Source organism: Cetorhinus maximus, chromosome 23, assembly GCF_964194155.1.
Source record: "Cetorhinus maximus chromosome 23, sCetMax3.hap1.1, whole genome shotgun sequence".
NCBI classification, from domain to species: domain Eukaryota; kingdom Metazoa; phylum Chordata; class Chondrichthyes; order Lamniformes; family Cetorhinidae; genus Cetorhinus; species Cetorhinus maximus.
Window position 1 is genome coordinate 30,806,993 of NC_135901.1, and position 17,090 is coordinate 30,824,082.

At 47.2% G+C, this 17,090-nt stretch overlaps 1 protein-coding gene and 3 pseudogenes across 3 annotated transcripts in view; 2 read left to right on the forward strand and 2 right to left on the reverse strand.

The window, feature by feature from the left end:
• The window catches only part of LOC144697445 (uncharacterized), a 296,141-nt pseudogene that overhangs the window by 266,718 nt on the left and 12,333 nt on the right, over positions 1–17,090 (reverse strand). The window lies entirely within an intron of this gene.
• Positions 1–17,090, forward strand: part of LOC144697155 (uncharacterized) — a 266,512-nt pseudogene that overhangs the window by 195,381 nt on the left and 54,041 nt on the right. The gene's annotated exons all lie outside the window — the stretch shown is intronic.
• The window catches only part of LOC144697396 (uncharacterized), an 83,414-nt gene that overhangs the window by 19,188 nt on the left and 47,136 nt on the right, over positions 1–17,090 (reverse strand). The gene's annotated exons all lie outside the window — the stretch shown is intronic.
• Positions 5,965–6,792, forward strand: LOC144698469 (uncharacterized; annotated as a pseudogene).

The following is a 17,090-nucleotide window of genomic DNA, read 5'->3' on the forward strand; positions in this document are numbered from 1 at the left end:
ATTGTTCACTACAGGGGCTGGATTCTGCTGTTATTGCTGCTGCTAATCACAACCAGGACTGAACCATGTTCATTCTGACAGTTGGGGTTTGTTTCTGTTGATTTTAATAACCCCTGTAACTGGGCTGGAGATTAATATTCTGGTAAATGTCAAATAAATCAGCTTTGTTTTGGGGACACAGTTTATCGAGACCTTGATGTGAGAGAAGAAAAGGTAGGTTTTAAGCAGAGTCTAAAAGGAGGCAAGAGAAGTGGAGGGGTTAAGGGAGGGAATTCCAGAGTTTAGGAACCTGGCAGTTGAAGACTGAAAAAGTGCCAACCCTGGATTATGGGGTGCTCGAGTCTCTGGAGTGGGGACTTGAACCCATAACCTTCAGACTCAGAGGCGAGAGTATGAGACTGACTGAGCTCATTCCCTTAAGTAACGTTTCCCAATCCATCATAGCCAACTCGTGCCTCATACCATCATAGTTTCCTTTATTAAGATTCAGGACCCTAGTCTCAGAATCAACTATGTCACTCTCCATCTTGATGAAGAATTCTATCATATTATGGTCGCTCATCCCCAATGAGCCTCGCACACCTCGATTGCCAATTATTCCTTTCTCATTAGAAAATACTCAGTCTTGGATGGCCAGTTCTCCCGTTGGTTCCTCAACGTATTGGCCCAGAAAACCATCCCATATACACTCCAGGAATTCTTCCTCTACAGTATTACTAATTTGATTTGCCCAATCTATATGAAGATTAATGCCATTCCCAACATCACCACTATAGTTTGGGGGTTTATATACCACCCCCACTGACGGTTTTTGCCCCTTAGTGTTTCTCAACTCTGCCCAGATTCCACATCGTTGGAGCTAATATCTTTCCTCACTATCCGTTGATTTCCTCTTTAACCAGCAATGCAACTCCACTGCCTTTTCTTTTTTGTCTGTCCTTCCTAAATACGGAATACCCTTGGATGTTCAGTTCCCATCCCTGGTCACCCTGCATCCATGTCTCTGTAATCACGACTATATCATACCTGTTTACATCAATTTGCACATTTAATTCATCCACCTTATTGCGAACGCTCCTTGCATTAAGGCACAAAGCCTTAAGGCTTGTCTTTTTAAATATTAATTGTCCCATTCCCACTATTTTTCACTGAGGCCCTCTTTGATTCTTGCCCTTGTTTTCTCTGCCTATTACTTTTCTAATTCCCCATTCTGTCTTTTGTTCTTGTCCTTGATTTGCTTTCCTCTGACCCCTTGCATAGGATCCCACCCCCCTGCCATTTTAGCTTAAACCCTCCCCAGCCACTCTGGCAAATGTTCCGCCGAGGACATCGGTCCCAGTCCTGCCCATGTGTAACCCAGCCAGTTTGTACTGGTCCCACCTTGCCCAGAACTGGTCCCAATGTCCCATGAATCTGAAACCCTCCCCCTCGCACCATCTCTTCAGTCACGAATCCATCCGATATATGCTGCTATTTCTACTCTGACTAGCATGTGGCACTGGTAGTAATCCTGAGATCACTACCTTTGAGGTCCTACTTATCAACTTACTTCCTAACTCCCTATATTCTGCTTTTAGGACCTCATCGCTTTTTTTACATAGAAACTAGGAGCAGGAGTAGGCCATTCGGCCCCTCGAGCCCATTCCACCATTCTTTATGATCATGGCTGATCATCCAACTCAATAGCCTGCTCCCACTTTCTCCCTATATCCCTTGATCCCTTTCTCCCCAAGAGCTACATCTAACTCCTTCTTGAAAACATACAATGTTTTGGCCTCAACTACTTTCTGTGGTAACGAATTCCACCACTCTGGGTGAAGAAATGTCTCCTCATCTCAGTCCTAAATGGTCTACCCCATATCCTCAGACGGTGACCCCTGGTTCTGGACTCCTCCATCACCGGGAACATCCTTCCTGCATCTACCCTGTCTAGCCCTGTTAGAATTTTATAGGTTTCTATGAGATGCCCCCTCATTCTTCTGAACTCCAGCAAATATAATCCTAATCGACTCAATCTCTCCTCGTATGTCAGTCCTGCCATCCCAGGAATCAGTCGGGTTAACCTTCGCTGCACTCCCTCTATAGCAAGTACATCCTTCCTCAGATAAGGAGACCAAAACTGCACACAATATTCCAGATGTAGTCTCACCAAGGTCCTATACAATTGCAGTAAGACATCCCTGTTCATGTACTCGAATCCTCTGGCTACGAAGGCCAACATACCATTTGCCTTCTTTACTGCCTGCAGCACCTGCATGCTTACCTTCAGCGACTGGTGTACAAGGACACCCAGGTCACGTTGCACATTCCCCTCTCTCAATTTATAGCCATTCAGATAATCGTTTGCTTTCCTGTTTTTGCTACCAAAATGGATAACCTCACATTTATCCACATTATACCGCTTCTGCAATGCATTTGCCCACTCACTCAGCTTGCCAAATCACACTGAAGCATCTCTGCATCCTCCTCACAGCTCACCCTCCCACCCAGCTTTGTGTCATCCGCAAATTTGGAGATATTACATTTAATTCCCTCATCTAAATCATTAATATATCTTGTGCTGTGGGTCTGGAGTCACATGTAGGCCAGGCCGGGTAAGGACAGCAGATTTCCTTATGGAATCAGACGGGTTTTTGCAACAATCGGCAATGGTTTCACTGTCATCATCAAACCTTAAACTCCAAGTATTTGTTGAATTCAAATTTTGCCAGCTGCCGTAGTGGCTTTCAAACTCGGGTCCCCAGAGAATTACCCAGGGTCTCTGGGGAGCCCACTGACAATGTCACTATCCCGCCGCCTCTCGAGCTATAAATCTTTGTCCACCACACACTCCCTCCTCCCTATTTAATTTAACACTAATTCATCCTATTATCCCCCTCCTGCTTTTCCCCCAATTCTCCTCCCCTGAAGGTGCTGACTCCCGGGTTCAGTTTCACACTCACCAATTGCCCTCCCCAATATGTCACCCAAGTGTCGAAATCTTTACACCTGAAGTTAACAAACTGTTTTGCTAAGGGGACGTCACAATCAAATCCAGTGACTACCCACATGTACTTTGTGTCAGGGTGGGGTCACTGCGCCCCCCACCCCCACTTTCCATCCCAGTCCCAGGAGTTTGGAGACTGGGCTCCGGATGAGTAATGGCGGCAGCAGCTCCCACAGCCCCCCGCGGTGGGGAAACCGCTCTAATGGGCGCGTGGGCGGGCGGCCCGGTTCTGCGCATGTCCAAGAGAGGGGGAATCGGCGCATGTGCGGGGGAGATCCCACTCCTCCTCTACCCACCCCCAACCCTTCCCTTCCACTGCCCCCTTGTCTTCAGGCTGAGGGATCCACCAATGGGAAGAGTTGGAGGACCGGAAGGAACTCTGGTCCTCCAGCCAATCAGAGCGCGGGCTTTGTGTGAATGAAGATTGAGCTTCACACAGACTAAAACTTCCTCCTGTGTCCAACATCTGTGAGTAAAACACTTTCTTTTCTCCCCCTTTCCATTTCTTTTCTCATTCTGGGGGGAAATTGTTGACTTGCAGGAACTGAAGGGAAAGGAAGTGAATCCAGGGAGGGTGCAGACTCTGGAAAGGTTGGCCCAGGTCTCTCTCTCACTCTTAAAGACATTGACATCCTTTGGTCCCTCAGCTTGACACATTTATTTGTCTGGCTAAAAGGATGATCTCTTTCCTAATGTTCACAATGAAAGGGGTGGTTTCCCCAGGAGATGGCTGACATTTAAGGGGACAGTAAATTAATAAAGGACACAGATATGCCTAGTGTTGTTATTTGATACATATTAGATATATTATTTATGGGTCTGTAATACATTTATCTGATTATTATTTCTAGTGTTTTAATATAGTATTGTTGCTACGTTATAAATTTCCAGTCGTAGAGTCATTACAGCACGGAAGGAGTCCATTCATCAATGTGAGTCCATGGCCGACTCTCTGTGTAACAATCCAGTCGGCCCCCTTCCCCTTTAAGTTTATTTCCTTCAAGTGACCGTACAATTTATTTTGACATCATTGATCATCTCCCCTTCCAGCACCCTTACAGGCAGCGAGTTTGAGGTCATTACAACTCGCTCCTAAATAATGTTCTTCCATGCTCTGTATCTCTGATCAAGTAATATAGTGTATATTACACACATTTGTGGTCCAGTATATACACATATATATGGCTAGCAGCCTGCATAATGATTTTCAGGTCTCTGTGTCCATGACATGAAGCAGTGACTATATATCTGTCACAGGGAAAATGTTAGACGCTATTATTAAAGATGTTACAGCAGGGCACTTAGAAAAATGCAAGGCAATCAAGCAGAGTCGACATGGTTTTGTAAAATTGAAATCATGTTCAACCAATTTTTTTCTGGTTGGCAGGGTGTGACGAGTGGTGTGCCACAGGGATCAGTGCAGGGGCCTCAACTTTTTACAATTTAAATAAATGAATTGGATAAAGTGACCAAAGGAATGGTGGCTAAATTTGATGTTGACACAAAGATAGGTAGGAAAGTAAAATGTAGAGTGGATGTAAGGAGGCTACAAAGTGACATGTATAGGTCAAGTGAGTGGGCACAGATCTGGTAAATAGAGTATAATGTGGGCAAATGTGAAATCATTCATTTTGGCAGGAAGAATGAAAAAGGAGCATAGTGAGAAATTGCAGAGCTCTGAAATTCAGAGGGATCTGGGCGTTCTAGTGCATGAATCACTAAAGGTAATATGCAGGTACAGCAAGTAATTAGGAAAGCTAATAGAATGTTATCATTTATTGTGAGGGGAATTGAATGCAAAAGTAGGGAGGTTATGCTTCAGTTGTACAGGGCACTGGTGAGACCACATCTGGAGTACTGTGTACAATGATGGTCTCCTTATTTAAAGAAAGATGCAAACGCATTAGAAGCAATTCAGAGAAAGTTTACTGGACTAATACCAGGAATGGGCGGGTTGTCTTCTGAGGAAAGGCTGGACAGGTTAGGCTTGTATCCACTGGAATTTAGAAGAGTAAGAGGCGACTTAATTGAAACCTTTAAAATCCTGAGGGGTCTTGGCAGGGTGGATGTGGAGATGATGTTTCCTCTTGTGGGAGAATCTAGTATTAGGGGTTGCTTTAAAAATAAGGAGTCGCTCATTTCAGACAGAGCTGAGGAGAAATTTTTTCTCTGAGCACCACGCTCACCACGAGCCTTTGGAGCTCTCTTTCTCAAAAGGCAGTGGAAGCAGAGTCTTTGAACATTTTTAAGGCACAGCTAGATAGATTCTTGATTAACAAGGGGGTGTAAGGTTTTTGGGGTGGGCAGTAATGTGAGGTTGAGGTTACATTCAGATCAGCCATGATCTTATTGAATGTGGAGCATGCCCGATGGGGTGAGTGGCCAACTCCTGCACCTAATTCATATGTTTGTGCCTTTGTATGTATGGACCTGTACATCAGCATGAATCAGCACCTTCAGGAGAACTGGGAGGGTGAATGTTAGGCCCAGTAGAGTGAGAATGGTGGAAGAGTATCTGGGATGACTGTTGGGGTAAAAAAGGAAAGAATGATCCACAGAAACTAGAATTGTCTGTTCTGAATTTCTATCCTGTACTGACAGTGAGGACTTTTGTAAACTCCTTTTACAGGATATTCGAAGGGGAGGATTTGCAACAGAAATCTCAAACCAATCGTCATGTCAAGATCTGACAGAGTCGCTTGATTTATTAGGACCTGAAAATCATCAGCCTTTGAATGTGGAAGGAGAAGTGTTTGTCTGTTCTGTCTGCTTAAAAGGCTTTAACATCACTGGGACTGGAAAAGCACCGAGGCACACATACCCGAGTGAGAGTGTTCCTGTGCTCTGACTGTGCAAAGAGCTTCAACCAGTAACACAGACTGAAAAAACCATCGCACCATTCACAGCGGTGAGAGACTCTCTGTGGAAGAGGCTTCAACTGATCATTGAAGCTGGAGAGACACAAAGACACCTGCACCATGGAGAAACTGTGGAAATATGGGGACTGTGGGAAGGGATTCCACACCCCATCTGCACTGGAAACTCATCGACGCAGTCACACCGGGGAGAGGCCGTTCACCTGCTCTGAGTGTGGGAAGAGATTCAGTGATTCATCCAACCTGCTGATGCACCAGCGAGTTCACACTGGAGAAAGGCCGTTCAACTGCAGTGAATGTGGGGAGGGATTCAGCCATTCGTCTACCCTGCTGAGACACCAGAGAATTCACATTGGGGAGAGGCCGTTCACCTGCTCTGAGTGTGGGAAGGGTTTCACTCGGTCATCCCAACTGCTGACACACCAGCAAGTTCACACCGGGGAGAGGCCATTCACCTGCTCTGATTGTGGGAAGGGATTCACTCAGTTATCCAGTCTGCAGACACACCAGTGAGTTCACACCGGGGAGAGGCCGTTCACCTGCTCTGATTTGGGGAAGGGATTCACTCAGTTATCCAGCCTGCAGACACACCAGCGAGTTCACACTGGGGAGAGGCCATTCATTTGCCCTGTGTGTGGGCAGGAATTCAGTCAGTCATCCCACCTTCTGACACACAGGTGAGTTCACACTGGGGAGAGGCCGTTCACCTGCTCTGAGTGTGGGAAGGGTTTCACTCGGTCATCCCAACTGCTGACACACCAGCGAGTTCACACCGGGGAGAGGCCGTTCACCTGCTCTGAGTGTGGGAAGGGCTTCACTCAGGTATCCAACCTGCTGAGGCACCAGTGGGTTCACAAGTGATTACAGGAATTTGATTCTGCTGTTCTTGCTGCTGTTCATCACATCCATGATCGAACTGTAGTAGAAAGGGTTAACAGATGGGATATGCTAATGTATGCGATGATGTGTTATGTTAATGATCATGTTAATGATGTGCCACTGACATCAGTCAGTCACGTGTTACACTCGCTCTCTGAGAGTGAGAGAGAGAGGTTGGAATTGTGCCTAGGAACAATGTGCTTTCTCTGTAACCTGTTTGAATGTAGTACTAATAAACAAGTGTTTAGCAGATACCAGAGTGTGTCTACAGTCTGTCTGCTAACCACATCCCAGGCCTAGAGTCCGAGATAGAAGGACACATCTCCGAACATGGTGGCAGCAAGTGAGACATCGATGGAAAAAACAGATCGGTGTTATCAAAGGAACCACAGAGTGAAGAAACCTCTGAAAGCAGCTCATAAAATACTGGCAGAAAAGGAGGCTCTGGAGAGAGGTAACGATGACTGTACCTGGTGAGCAGTCCCTGTCCCTGTCCTGAAGGAGGTGCTGGAGAGAGGTAATGGTGACTGTACCTGGTGAGCAGCCCCTGTCCCTGTCCTGAAGGAGTTGCTGGAGAGAGGTAACGATGACTGTACCTGGTGAGCAGTCCCTGTCCTGAAGGAGGCGCTGGAGAGAGGTAATGATGACCGTACCTGGTGAGCAGTCCCAGTCCCTGTCCCTGTACTGAAGGAGGCGCTGGAGAGAGGTAACGATGATGGTACCTGGTGAGCAGTCCCTGTCCCTGTCCTGAAGGAGGCGGTGGAGAGAGGTGGCGATGACCGTACCTGGTGAGCAGTCCCTGTCCCTGTCCTGATGGAGGCGCTGGAGAGAGGTAACGATGACCTTACCTAGTCAGCAGTCCCTGTCCTGAAAGAGGCAGTGGAGAGAGGTAATGATGACTGTACCTGGTGAGCAGTCCCTGTCCTGAAGGAGGCGCTGGAGAAAGGTAACGATGACCGTACCTGGTGAGCAGTCCCTGTCCCTGTCCTGAAGGAGGCGCTGGAGAGAGGTAACGATGACCTTACCTGGTGAGCTGTCCCTGTCCTGGAGGAGGCGCTGGAGAGAGGTAACGGTGACTGTACCTGGTGAGCAGTCCCTGTCCCTGTCCTGAAGGAGGCGCTGGAGAGAGGTAACGGTGACTGTACCTGGTGAGCAGTCCCTGCCTCGAGGACCCACAGAGAGACCAGCAGTGGGAGTTATGGAAACACCATTTTCTCCGGTACCGAGCACTGTCAGGTCTTCACTAAGAGGAGCAGAAGTTTTGAGCTTCCCTGTTAACATCCTGGAGGTCATCATTGACCAGAAACAGAACTGGATTAGCCACATAAATAGGGGGAGGCGGTGGTGAGTGGTATTGTCACTGGACTGGGAAACCAAGCACCCAGGGTAATGCTCAGGGGATCCAGGTTCGAATCCGGACACGGCAGATGGTGAAATTTCAATTCAATAAAAATCTGGACCATGAAACAAACCATTGTCGATTGTTGTAAAAACCCATCTGGTTCATTAGTGTCCTTCAGGGAAGGAAATCTGCTGTCCTTACCTGGTCTGGCCTACAATTGACTCCAGATCTGCAGTAATGTGGTTGACTTTGGCCTCGCGAATCACTCAGTTGTATCAAATCACTAAAAAGTCAATGATAAGGAATGAAACCGGACGGACCACCCGGCATCGACCGAGGCTCCAAAAACGACAACAGCAAACCCAGCCCTGTCGACCCTGCAAAGTCCTCCTTACATCTGGGGGCTAGAGCCCAAATTGGGAGAGCTGTCCCACAGACTAGTGAGGCAACAGCCTGACATAGTCACCCTCACAGAATCATACCTTACAGATAATGTCCCAGACACCACCATCACCATCCCTGGGTATGTCCTGTCCCTCCGGCAGGACAGGCCCAGCAGAGGTGGCAGCACAGTGGTATACAGTCAGGAGGGAGTTAACCTGGGAGTCCTCATGAATCGACTCTGGACCCCATGAAGCCTCATGGCATCAGGTCAAACATGGGCAAGGAAACCTCCTGCTGATTGCCCTATACCGCCCTCCCTCATCTGATGTATCAGTTGTTCAACCATGTTGAACACCACTTGGAGGAAGGACTGAGGGTGGAAAGGGCGCGGAATGTACTCTGGGTAGGGGAATTCAATGTCCATCACCAAGAGTGGCTCGGTAGCACCACTACTGACCAAGCTGGCTGTGTCCTAAAAGACAACGCTGCTAGACTGGGTCTGCGGCAGGTGGTGAGGAAACCAACGAGACCTCATCCTCATCTACCAGTCACGGATACATCTGTCCATGACAGTATCGGTCGGAGAGACCACCACACAGTTCTTGTGGACACCAACTCCCGTCTTCACATTGAGGATATGCTCCATCATGTTGTGTGGTGCCACCACTGTGCTAAATGGGATAGATTTCAAACAGATCTAGCAACTCAAGAAAGGGCATCCATGAGGCGCTGTGGGGCAGCAGCAGAATTGTACTCAACCACAACCTGTAACCTCATGGCCCAGCATATCCCCCACTCTACCATTACCTTCAAGCCAGGGGACCAATCCTTGTTCAATGAAGAGTGCAGGAGCACCAGGCATACCTAAAAATGAGGTGTCAACCTGGTGAAGCTATAACACAGGACTACTTGTGTGCAAAACAGCATAAGCAGCAACTGATAGACAGAGCTAAGCGATCCCACAACCAATGGGTCAGATGTAAGCTCTGCAGTCCTGCCACATCCAGTTGTGAATGGTGGAGGACAATTAAACAACTCACTGGAGGTGGAGGCTCCACAATTATCCCCATTCTCAATGATGGGAGTGCCCGGCACAGCAGTGCAAAAGATAAGGCTGAAGCATTTGCTACAATCTTCAACCAGAATTGCCGAGCGGATGATCCATCTCGGCCTCCTCCGCAGGTCCTCAGCATCACAGATGCCAGGCTTCAGCCAATTCGATTCATTCCAGGTGATGTCAAGAAACGGCTGAAGGCACTGGATACTGCAAAGGCTATGGGCCCTGATAATATTCCAGCAATCGTCCTAAAAACTTGTGCTCCAGAACTTGCCGCACCCCTAGCCAAGCTGTTCCAGTACAGCTACAACACTTGTATCTACCTGGCTATGTGGAAAATTGCCCAGGTATGTCCTGTACACAAAAAGCAGGACAAATCCAACCCTGCCTATTACTGCCCCATCAGTCTACTCTCCATCATCAGTAAAGTAATGGAAGGGGTCATCAACAGTGCTATCAAGCGGCACTTGCTTATTAGCAATAACCTGCTCACTGACACCCAGTTCGGGTTCCACCAGGGCCACTCAGCTCCTGACCTCATCATAGCCTTGGTTCAAACATGGACAAAAGAGCTGAACTCCCGAGGTGAAGTGAGAGTGACTGCCCTTGACATCAAGGCAGCATTTGACTGAGTGTGGCATCAAGGAGCCCTCGCAAAACTGGAGTCAATGGGAATCGGGGAAAGCTCTCCACTGGTTGAAGTCATACCTAACACAAAGGAAGATAGTTACGGTTGTTGGAGGTCAACCATCTCAGTTCCAGGACATCGCTGCAGGAGTTTCTCAGGGTAGTGTCCTCAGCCCAACCATCTTCAGCTGCTTCATCAATGACCTTTCTTCAATCATAGGATCAGAAGTGGGGATGTTCGTTGATGATTGAACAATGTTCAGCACTATTTGCGACTCTTCAGATACTGAAGCATTCCATGTCCAAATGCAGCAAGACCTGGACAATATCCAGGCTTGGGCTGACAAGTGGCAAGTAACATTTGCGCCACACAAGTGTCAGGCAATGACCATCTCCAACAAGAGAGAATCCCAACCATCGCATCTTGACGTTCAATGGCATTACCATCACTGAATTCCCCCACTATCAACATACTGGGGGGTTACCATTGACCGGAAACTGAACTGGACCAGCCACATAACTACTGTGGCTACAAGAGCAGGTCAGAGGCTGGGAATCCTGCGACGAGTAACTCACCTCCTGACTCCTCAAAGCGTGTTCACCATCTACAAGGCACAAGTCAGAAGTGTGATGGAATACTCCCCTCTCGCCTGGATGAGCGCAACTCCCTCAACACTTAAGAAGCTCGACACCATCCAGGACAATGCAGCCCACTTGATTGGCACCCCATCCACAAACATTCACTCCCCCTACCACCGACGCACAGTAGCAGCAGTGTATACCATCTACAAGATGCACTGCAGGAATTCACCAAGGCTCCTTCGACAGCACCTTCCAAACCCACGACCACGACCATCTAGAAGGACAAGGGCAGCAGATAGATGGGAACACCACCACCTGGAAATTCCCCTCCAAGTCACTCACCATCCTGACTTGGAAATATATCACAGTTCCTTCACTGTCGCTGGGTAAAAATCCTGGAACTCCCTTCCTAACAGCACTGTGAGTGTACCTACACCACATGGACTGCAGTGGTTCAAGAAGGCAGCTCACCACAACCTTCTCAAGGGCAACTAGGGATGGGCAATAAATGCTGGTCTAGCGAGCGAAGCCCATATCCTGTGAATTAATTTTCATGCTTTTGAACACTTTCATCAAAACTTGTGTAAAATTTTGTTTCACCATGATCCTGTGAAACTCCGTGGGATGTTATATTGTGTTAAAGGTGCTGTATAAATACAAGTTGCTGTGTTACTGAAGGCTGACAGTTGAACTTCCCCACTGCCCCCAACTCCAAGACCCCTATCATAAACAATCTGATCAACTGTCTCATTCTCACAGCATAGCCCAGCACAGCCCATCAATGCAAAATGAATCTCCTGTTGGACAGTTTGTTAACTTCAGGTGTAAAGATTCAGACACCTGGGTAATATATTGGGGAGGGCAAGAGGTGAGTGTGAAACTGAATCCGAGAGTCAGCACCATCAGGGGAGGAGAATTAGGGGAAAAGGAGGAGGAGGATAATCGGATGAATTAGGGTTACAATCAACAGGGAGGAGGGAGCGTGTGGGGGACAGTTATAGTTTGAGAGGGAGAAACATGTTTCATGAGAACTGGAATTCTCAGTTCTGAATTTCTATCGTGTACTGACAGTGATGACTTGATGACATCAACCCTGTCGCCCCCTGTCATAATCTTAAAGTCCTCTATCAGGTCAGCCCTCAGCTTTCTTGTTTCTAGAGAAAACATTCCCAGCCTGTTCAATCTATCCTGTAACTTAAACACCCTCAGTTCTGGTATCATCCCTGTGAATCTTTCTTGCACCTTCTCAAGGCTCTCTCTCAGTGTTAAAGGGGTATGGAACTAAAATTGGATGCAGGCGCCTAATTACTCGGTTCCTAATTAAACCCCTAAATTTCAAACTGACCCTCTCAAATGCTTTAATTTGGAAAAGACTGAACCATCAGGCAAGATAGGACTCTGAAATAACAAACAATATCAATGATCATTTAAAGAAAAAGGCATAATTTTGAAATACACAAATGACTTTCCCCACCTCAATTGGTCGACAACCCCAGGTAGGAGTGTGAATCTTCCTCAGGTTCCTGAACCAACAGAGGCCCGAACAATCCCCATCCACCACTACTCTCCTCCATCTGGCTGAACTTGTTCTCACACTGAACAATTTCTCCTTTAACTCCTCTCACTTCCTTCAAATAAAAGGTGTGGCTATGGGTACCCGCATGGGCCCCAGCTATGCCTGTCTCTTTATGGGGTATGTGGAACATTCCTTGTTCCAGTCCTACTCCGGCCCCCTCCCACAACTCTTTCTCCGGTACATCGATGATTACTTCGGTGCTGCTTCACGCTCTCGTCGGGACCTGGAAAAATTTATTAATTTTGCTTCCAATCTCCACCCCTCCATCATTTTCACATGGTCCATCTCTGACACTTCCCTTCCTTGACCTCTCTGTCTCAATTTCTTGTGATAGACTGTCCACCAATATTCATTACAGGCCTACCGACTCCCACAGCTACCTCGACTACAGCTCCTCACACCCCGCTTCCTGTAAGGACTCCATCCCATTCTCTCAGTTCCTTCGCCTCTGGCGCATCTGTTCTGATGATGCTAACTTCAAAAACAGTTCCTCTGACATGTCCTCCTTCTTCCTTAATCGAGGTTTTCTACCCACGGTCATTGATAGGGCCCTCAACCGTGTCCGGCCCATCTCCCACGCATCCGCCCTCATGCCTTCTCCTTCCTCCCAGAAACATGATAGGGTCCCCCTTGTCCTCACTTATCACCCCACCAGCCTCCGCATTCAAAGGATCATCCTCCGCCATTTCTGCCAACTCCAGCATGATGCCACCACCAAACACATCTTCCCTTCAGCCCCCCTGGCGGCATTCCGTAGAGATCGTTCCCTCCGTGACACCCTGGTCCACTCTTCCATCACCCCCTACTCCTCAACCCCCACCTACGGCACCTCCCCATGCATACGCAAAATATGCAACACCTGCCCCTTCACTTCCTCTCTCCTCACCATCCAAGGGCCCAAACACTCCTTTCAAGTGAAGCAGCATTTCACTTGCATTTCCCCCAACTTAGTCTACTGCATTCGTTGCTCCCAATGCGGTCTCCTCTACATTGGAGAGACCAAACGCAGACTGGGCGACCGCTTTGCAGAACACCTTCGGTCTGTCTGCAAGAATGACCCAGACCTCCCTGTCGCCTGCCATTTTAACACTCCACCCTGCTCTCTTGCCCACATGTCTGTCCTTGGCTTGCTGCATTGTTCCAGTGAAGCTCAACGCAAACTAGAGGAACAGCACCTCATCTTCTGACTAGGCACTTTACAGCCTTCCGGACTGAATATTGAGTTCAACAACTTTAGATCTTGAACTCCCTCTTCCATTCCCACCCCCTTTTCCGTTTCTTCCCCCTCCCTTTTGTTTTTTCCAATAATTTATACAGATTTTTCTTTTCCCACCTATTTCCATTATTTTTAATCTATACCTTTTATGCCCTTTTAGCCTTATTTCACCCCACCCCCATTAGAGCTATCTGTACCTTGCCTGTCCTGCCATCCATTCTTAATTAACACATTCTTTTAGATAATATCACCACCTTCAACACCTCTTTGTTCTTTTGTCTGTGACATATTTTCATTATCTGCTCCTATCACTGCTTGCTTGTCCCTACAACCACCCCTCCCCACTTCTCTCCCCCCACCCCCCACCTTAAACCAGCTTATATTTCACCCCTCTCCCAGTTTTACTTAGTTCTGTTGAAGGGTCATGAGGACTCGAAACGTCAACTTTGTTCTTCTCTGCCGATGCTGCCAGACCTGCTGAGTTTTTCCAGGTATTTCTGCTTTTGTTTTGAGATTTCCCACAATCCTGCTCCAGGAGTCACTCAGTATGTCCACAGCTAGAGACCAACTCGCAAACCCAAGATGGTTCTCGAAACCCATTTTTAATCCTTAAATCAGCATTACCACATCTCGAATGAGGCTTGTTATCATTAGACCATTGATCATTGTTGTTACTGGGTTAATTTTATTGGATTTAACCATTTTCGTACATTGTTCCATGGAGCAGAACAATGGAGCCATTGCTGTGTCCAGAGAGAGCTACAGGAAGGCTGTTGACTATAATCTGCCATGCAAGGCTTTGTTCGATGTTTAAATATACAGAGGAGTGGAGACATTGTTATATCGGTCACTCAGAGCTGAACAGAGACCCGTCTCTTTAAATACACATGCAGGGAAGAGGCTGAAATGAAATATGTACCTTTTAACCTGCACAAAAGCAGGAAGCTCAGGTTCACAGGCTGCAGAAGGAGTCCATTCGCCCATCGTGCCCCTACCAACTCTTTGAAAGGACTCTCTGATTCATCCAACTGCTCTGCTCTTTCCCCACAGCCCTGCAAATTCTTCCCCTTCAAGTATCTGCTCTTTTGAAAGATACTATTGACTCACTTTCTGTTAAAGAGCCTGCCAGCCCCTCTCACCCACTTTCCCTAAAGTGCAGAAATGTAATCATGAAAAGTCCAGAAAAATCAAATATTTTTACTGATAAAAGTTTGTAATGAAACAGAACATGGTTAAAAGACAGACAGAAAATGACTTGAGGATCAAAGACAACCAGAGTAAAAGGATGTGCACAATGTTCTGGACCCAAATGGTTTCTCTTTAACTCATCTGTCCCCTGTTTGCTGCCCTCCTTGTGGAACACCTCTGCTCAGTCCACAAGCATGACCATGACCTTCCAGTTTCTGCCATTATAATTCACCACCTTGCTCTCATGCTCACATTTCTGTCCTCGGCCTGCTGCAATGTTCCCGAGAAGCCCAACACAAGCTGGACGAACAGCACCTCATCCTCCGATGAGGCACTTTACAGCCTCCTGGGCTCAACATTGAGTTCAACAACTACAGACCAACAACTCTGTCCTCTGTTTTGATTTTGTTTTGGCCAAGTGCCAGTCTGCATCTTGTTTTCATGTTTTTGCTTTCAGACAGAGCTGTCCTTTATTCTGCTATTAACACTTGCTCTGGACCAATGCTTTGTTTCTTTACTACAACCATTACCTCTCCCTTTGCCTTTTGTTCCATGAAATTTTTGTTATTTAATCTCGCCTGCCCTCTAACCAATCCCTGACTTTCCCTTTTGTTCTACCGGACCCTCCCCCCTTTCTCAACAGCATCAAACCCATCACATTTCTCCCTCTCTGAAGTTCTGAGGAAGAGTCATATTGGACTCGAAACGTTAACTCTGTTTCTCTCTCCAAAGATGCTGCCAGACCTGCTGAGTTTTTCCAACATTTTCTGTATATATTTTAGATCTACCTGTAGTGGTAGGAACAATCACTATTTACTATCCAGGATAAAATAAATGTCCTTCATCAGCTTTTGTGGATCATTTCAGTGGAAATGTGCACTCCCGGGCTCAAAGAGCATCAGCCACTGGAAGCAAAGTCGTGACACTGGCCAGTCCAGCAGAAAGAAACCCTCCGACCCTCCCACTTCACCAACTGTCAGAATGAACATGGTTCAGTCCTGTTCTGTTGAAGGGTCATTCGGACTCGAAACGTTAACTGTGCTCCTATCCGCAGATGCTGCCAGACCTGCTGAGTTTTTCCAGGTTCTGTTTTTGTTTTGGATTTCCAGCATCTGCAGTTTTTTGCTTTTATCTATGGTTGAGTCCTGGATGTGATTAACAGCAGGAAAAACAGCAGAATCCAACTCCTGTAATCACTTGTGAACTCGCTGGTGTCTCGACAGGTGGGGTGACTGAGTGAATCCTTTCCCACATTCAGAGCAGGTGAACAGCCTCCTGGCAATGTGAAGTCGCTGGTGTTTATGCAGGTTGGATGAATTACTGAATGCCTTCCCACACTCGGAACAGGTGGATGGTGTCTCCCCAGTGTGAACTTGCTGGTGTGTCAGCAGGGTGGATGAATCAATAAATGCCTTCCCACACTCAGAGCAGGTGAACCGTCTCTCCCCGGTGTGAACTCGCTGGTGTTGCAGCAGGTTGGATGAATCAACAAATCCCTTCCCACATTCAGAACAGATAAATGGCCTCTCCCCAGTGTGAATTCGCTGGTGAGTCAGCAGGTTGGATGAATGAGCGAATCCCTTCCCACACACAGAGCAGGTGAATGGCCTCTCCCCAGTATGACTGTGTCGATGAGCTTCCAGCTCAAATGGGGATCTGAATCCTTTCCCACAGTCCCCACATTTCCACGGTTTCTCCATGGTGTGCGTGCCCTTGTGTCTCTCCAGATCCAATGATCAGTTGAAGCCTTGTCCTCACACAGGACATGTATAACGTCTCTCTCCACTGTGAATGGTGTGATGTTCTTTCAGGCTGTGTAACTGGTTAAAGCTCTTTCCCCAGTCAGTGCACTGGAACACTCTCACTCGGGTGTGTGTCTCGGTGCTTTTCCAGTCACACTGATGTTTAAAATCTTTTGAAGCAGACAGAACAGGCAAATATTTCTCTTCAAAGGCCGATGATATTCAGGTCCCGATGAGTTGAGTGACTGTCAGATCTTGACGTTGGTTTGAGATTTCTGTCTGGAAATCCTCCTCATCTAACGTTTACAAAAGCCATCATTCCCCCTCTATTCTCACTCTGCTGTAATGTACACCCAACATTACTGCACTAAAATTGTGTGTAATACACAGAACTCTATCACATGATTAGAGATACGTGGGGCTATGGGGAGGAACTTTATTTCAGGAGTAAGTGCCTACCCACTGCCTACAGGAATGGTGGATGCAGAGATGGTCAATAATTTTAAAATGAAATTGGATGGACACTTGAAGGAAATAAACTTGCAGAGGAATGGGGAGATAGAGGGGGAATGGGACTGACTGGATTGCTCTACAGAGAATCGCATGGACTCGAGTTGTCAAACGGGCTCCTTCTG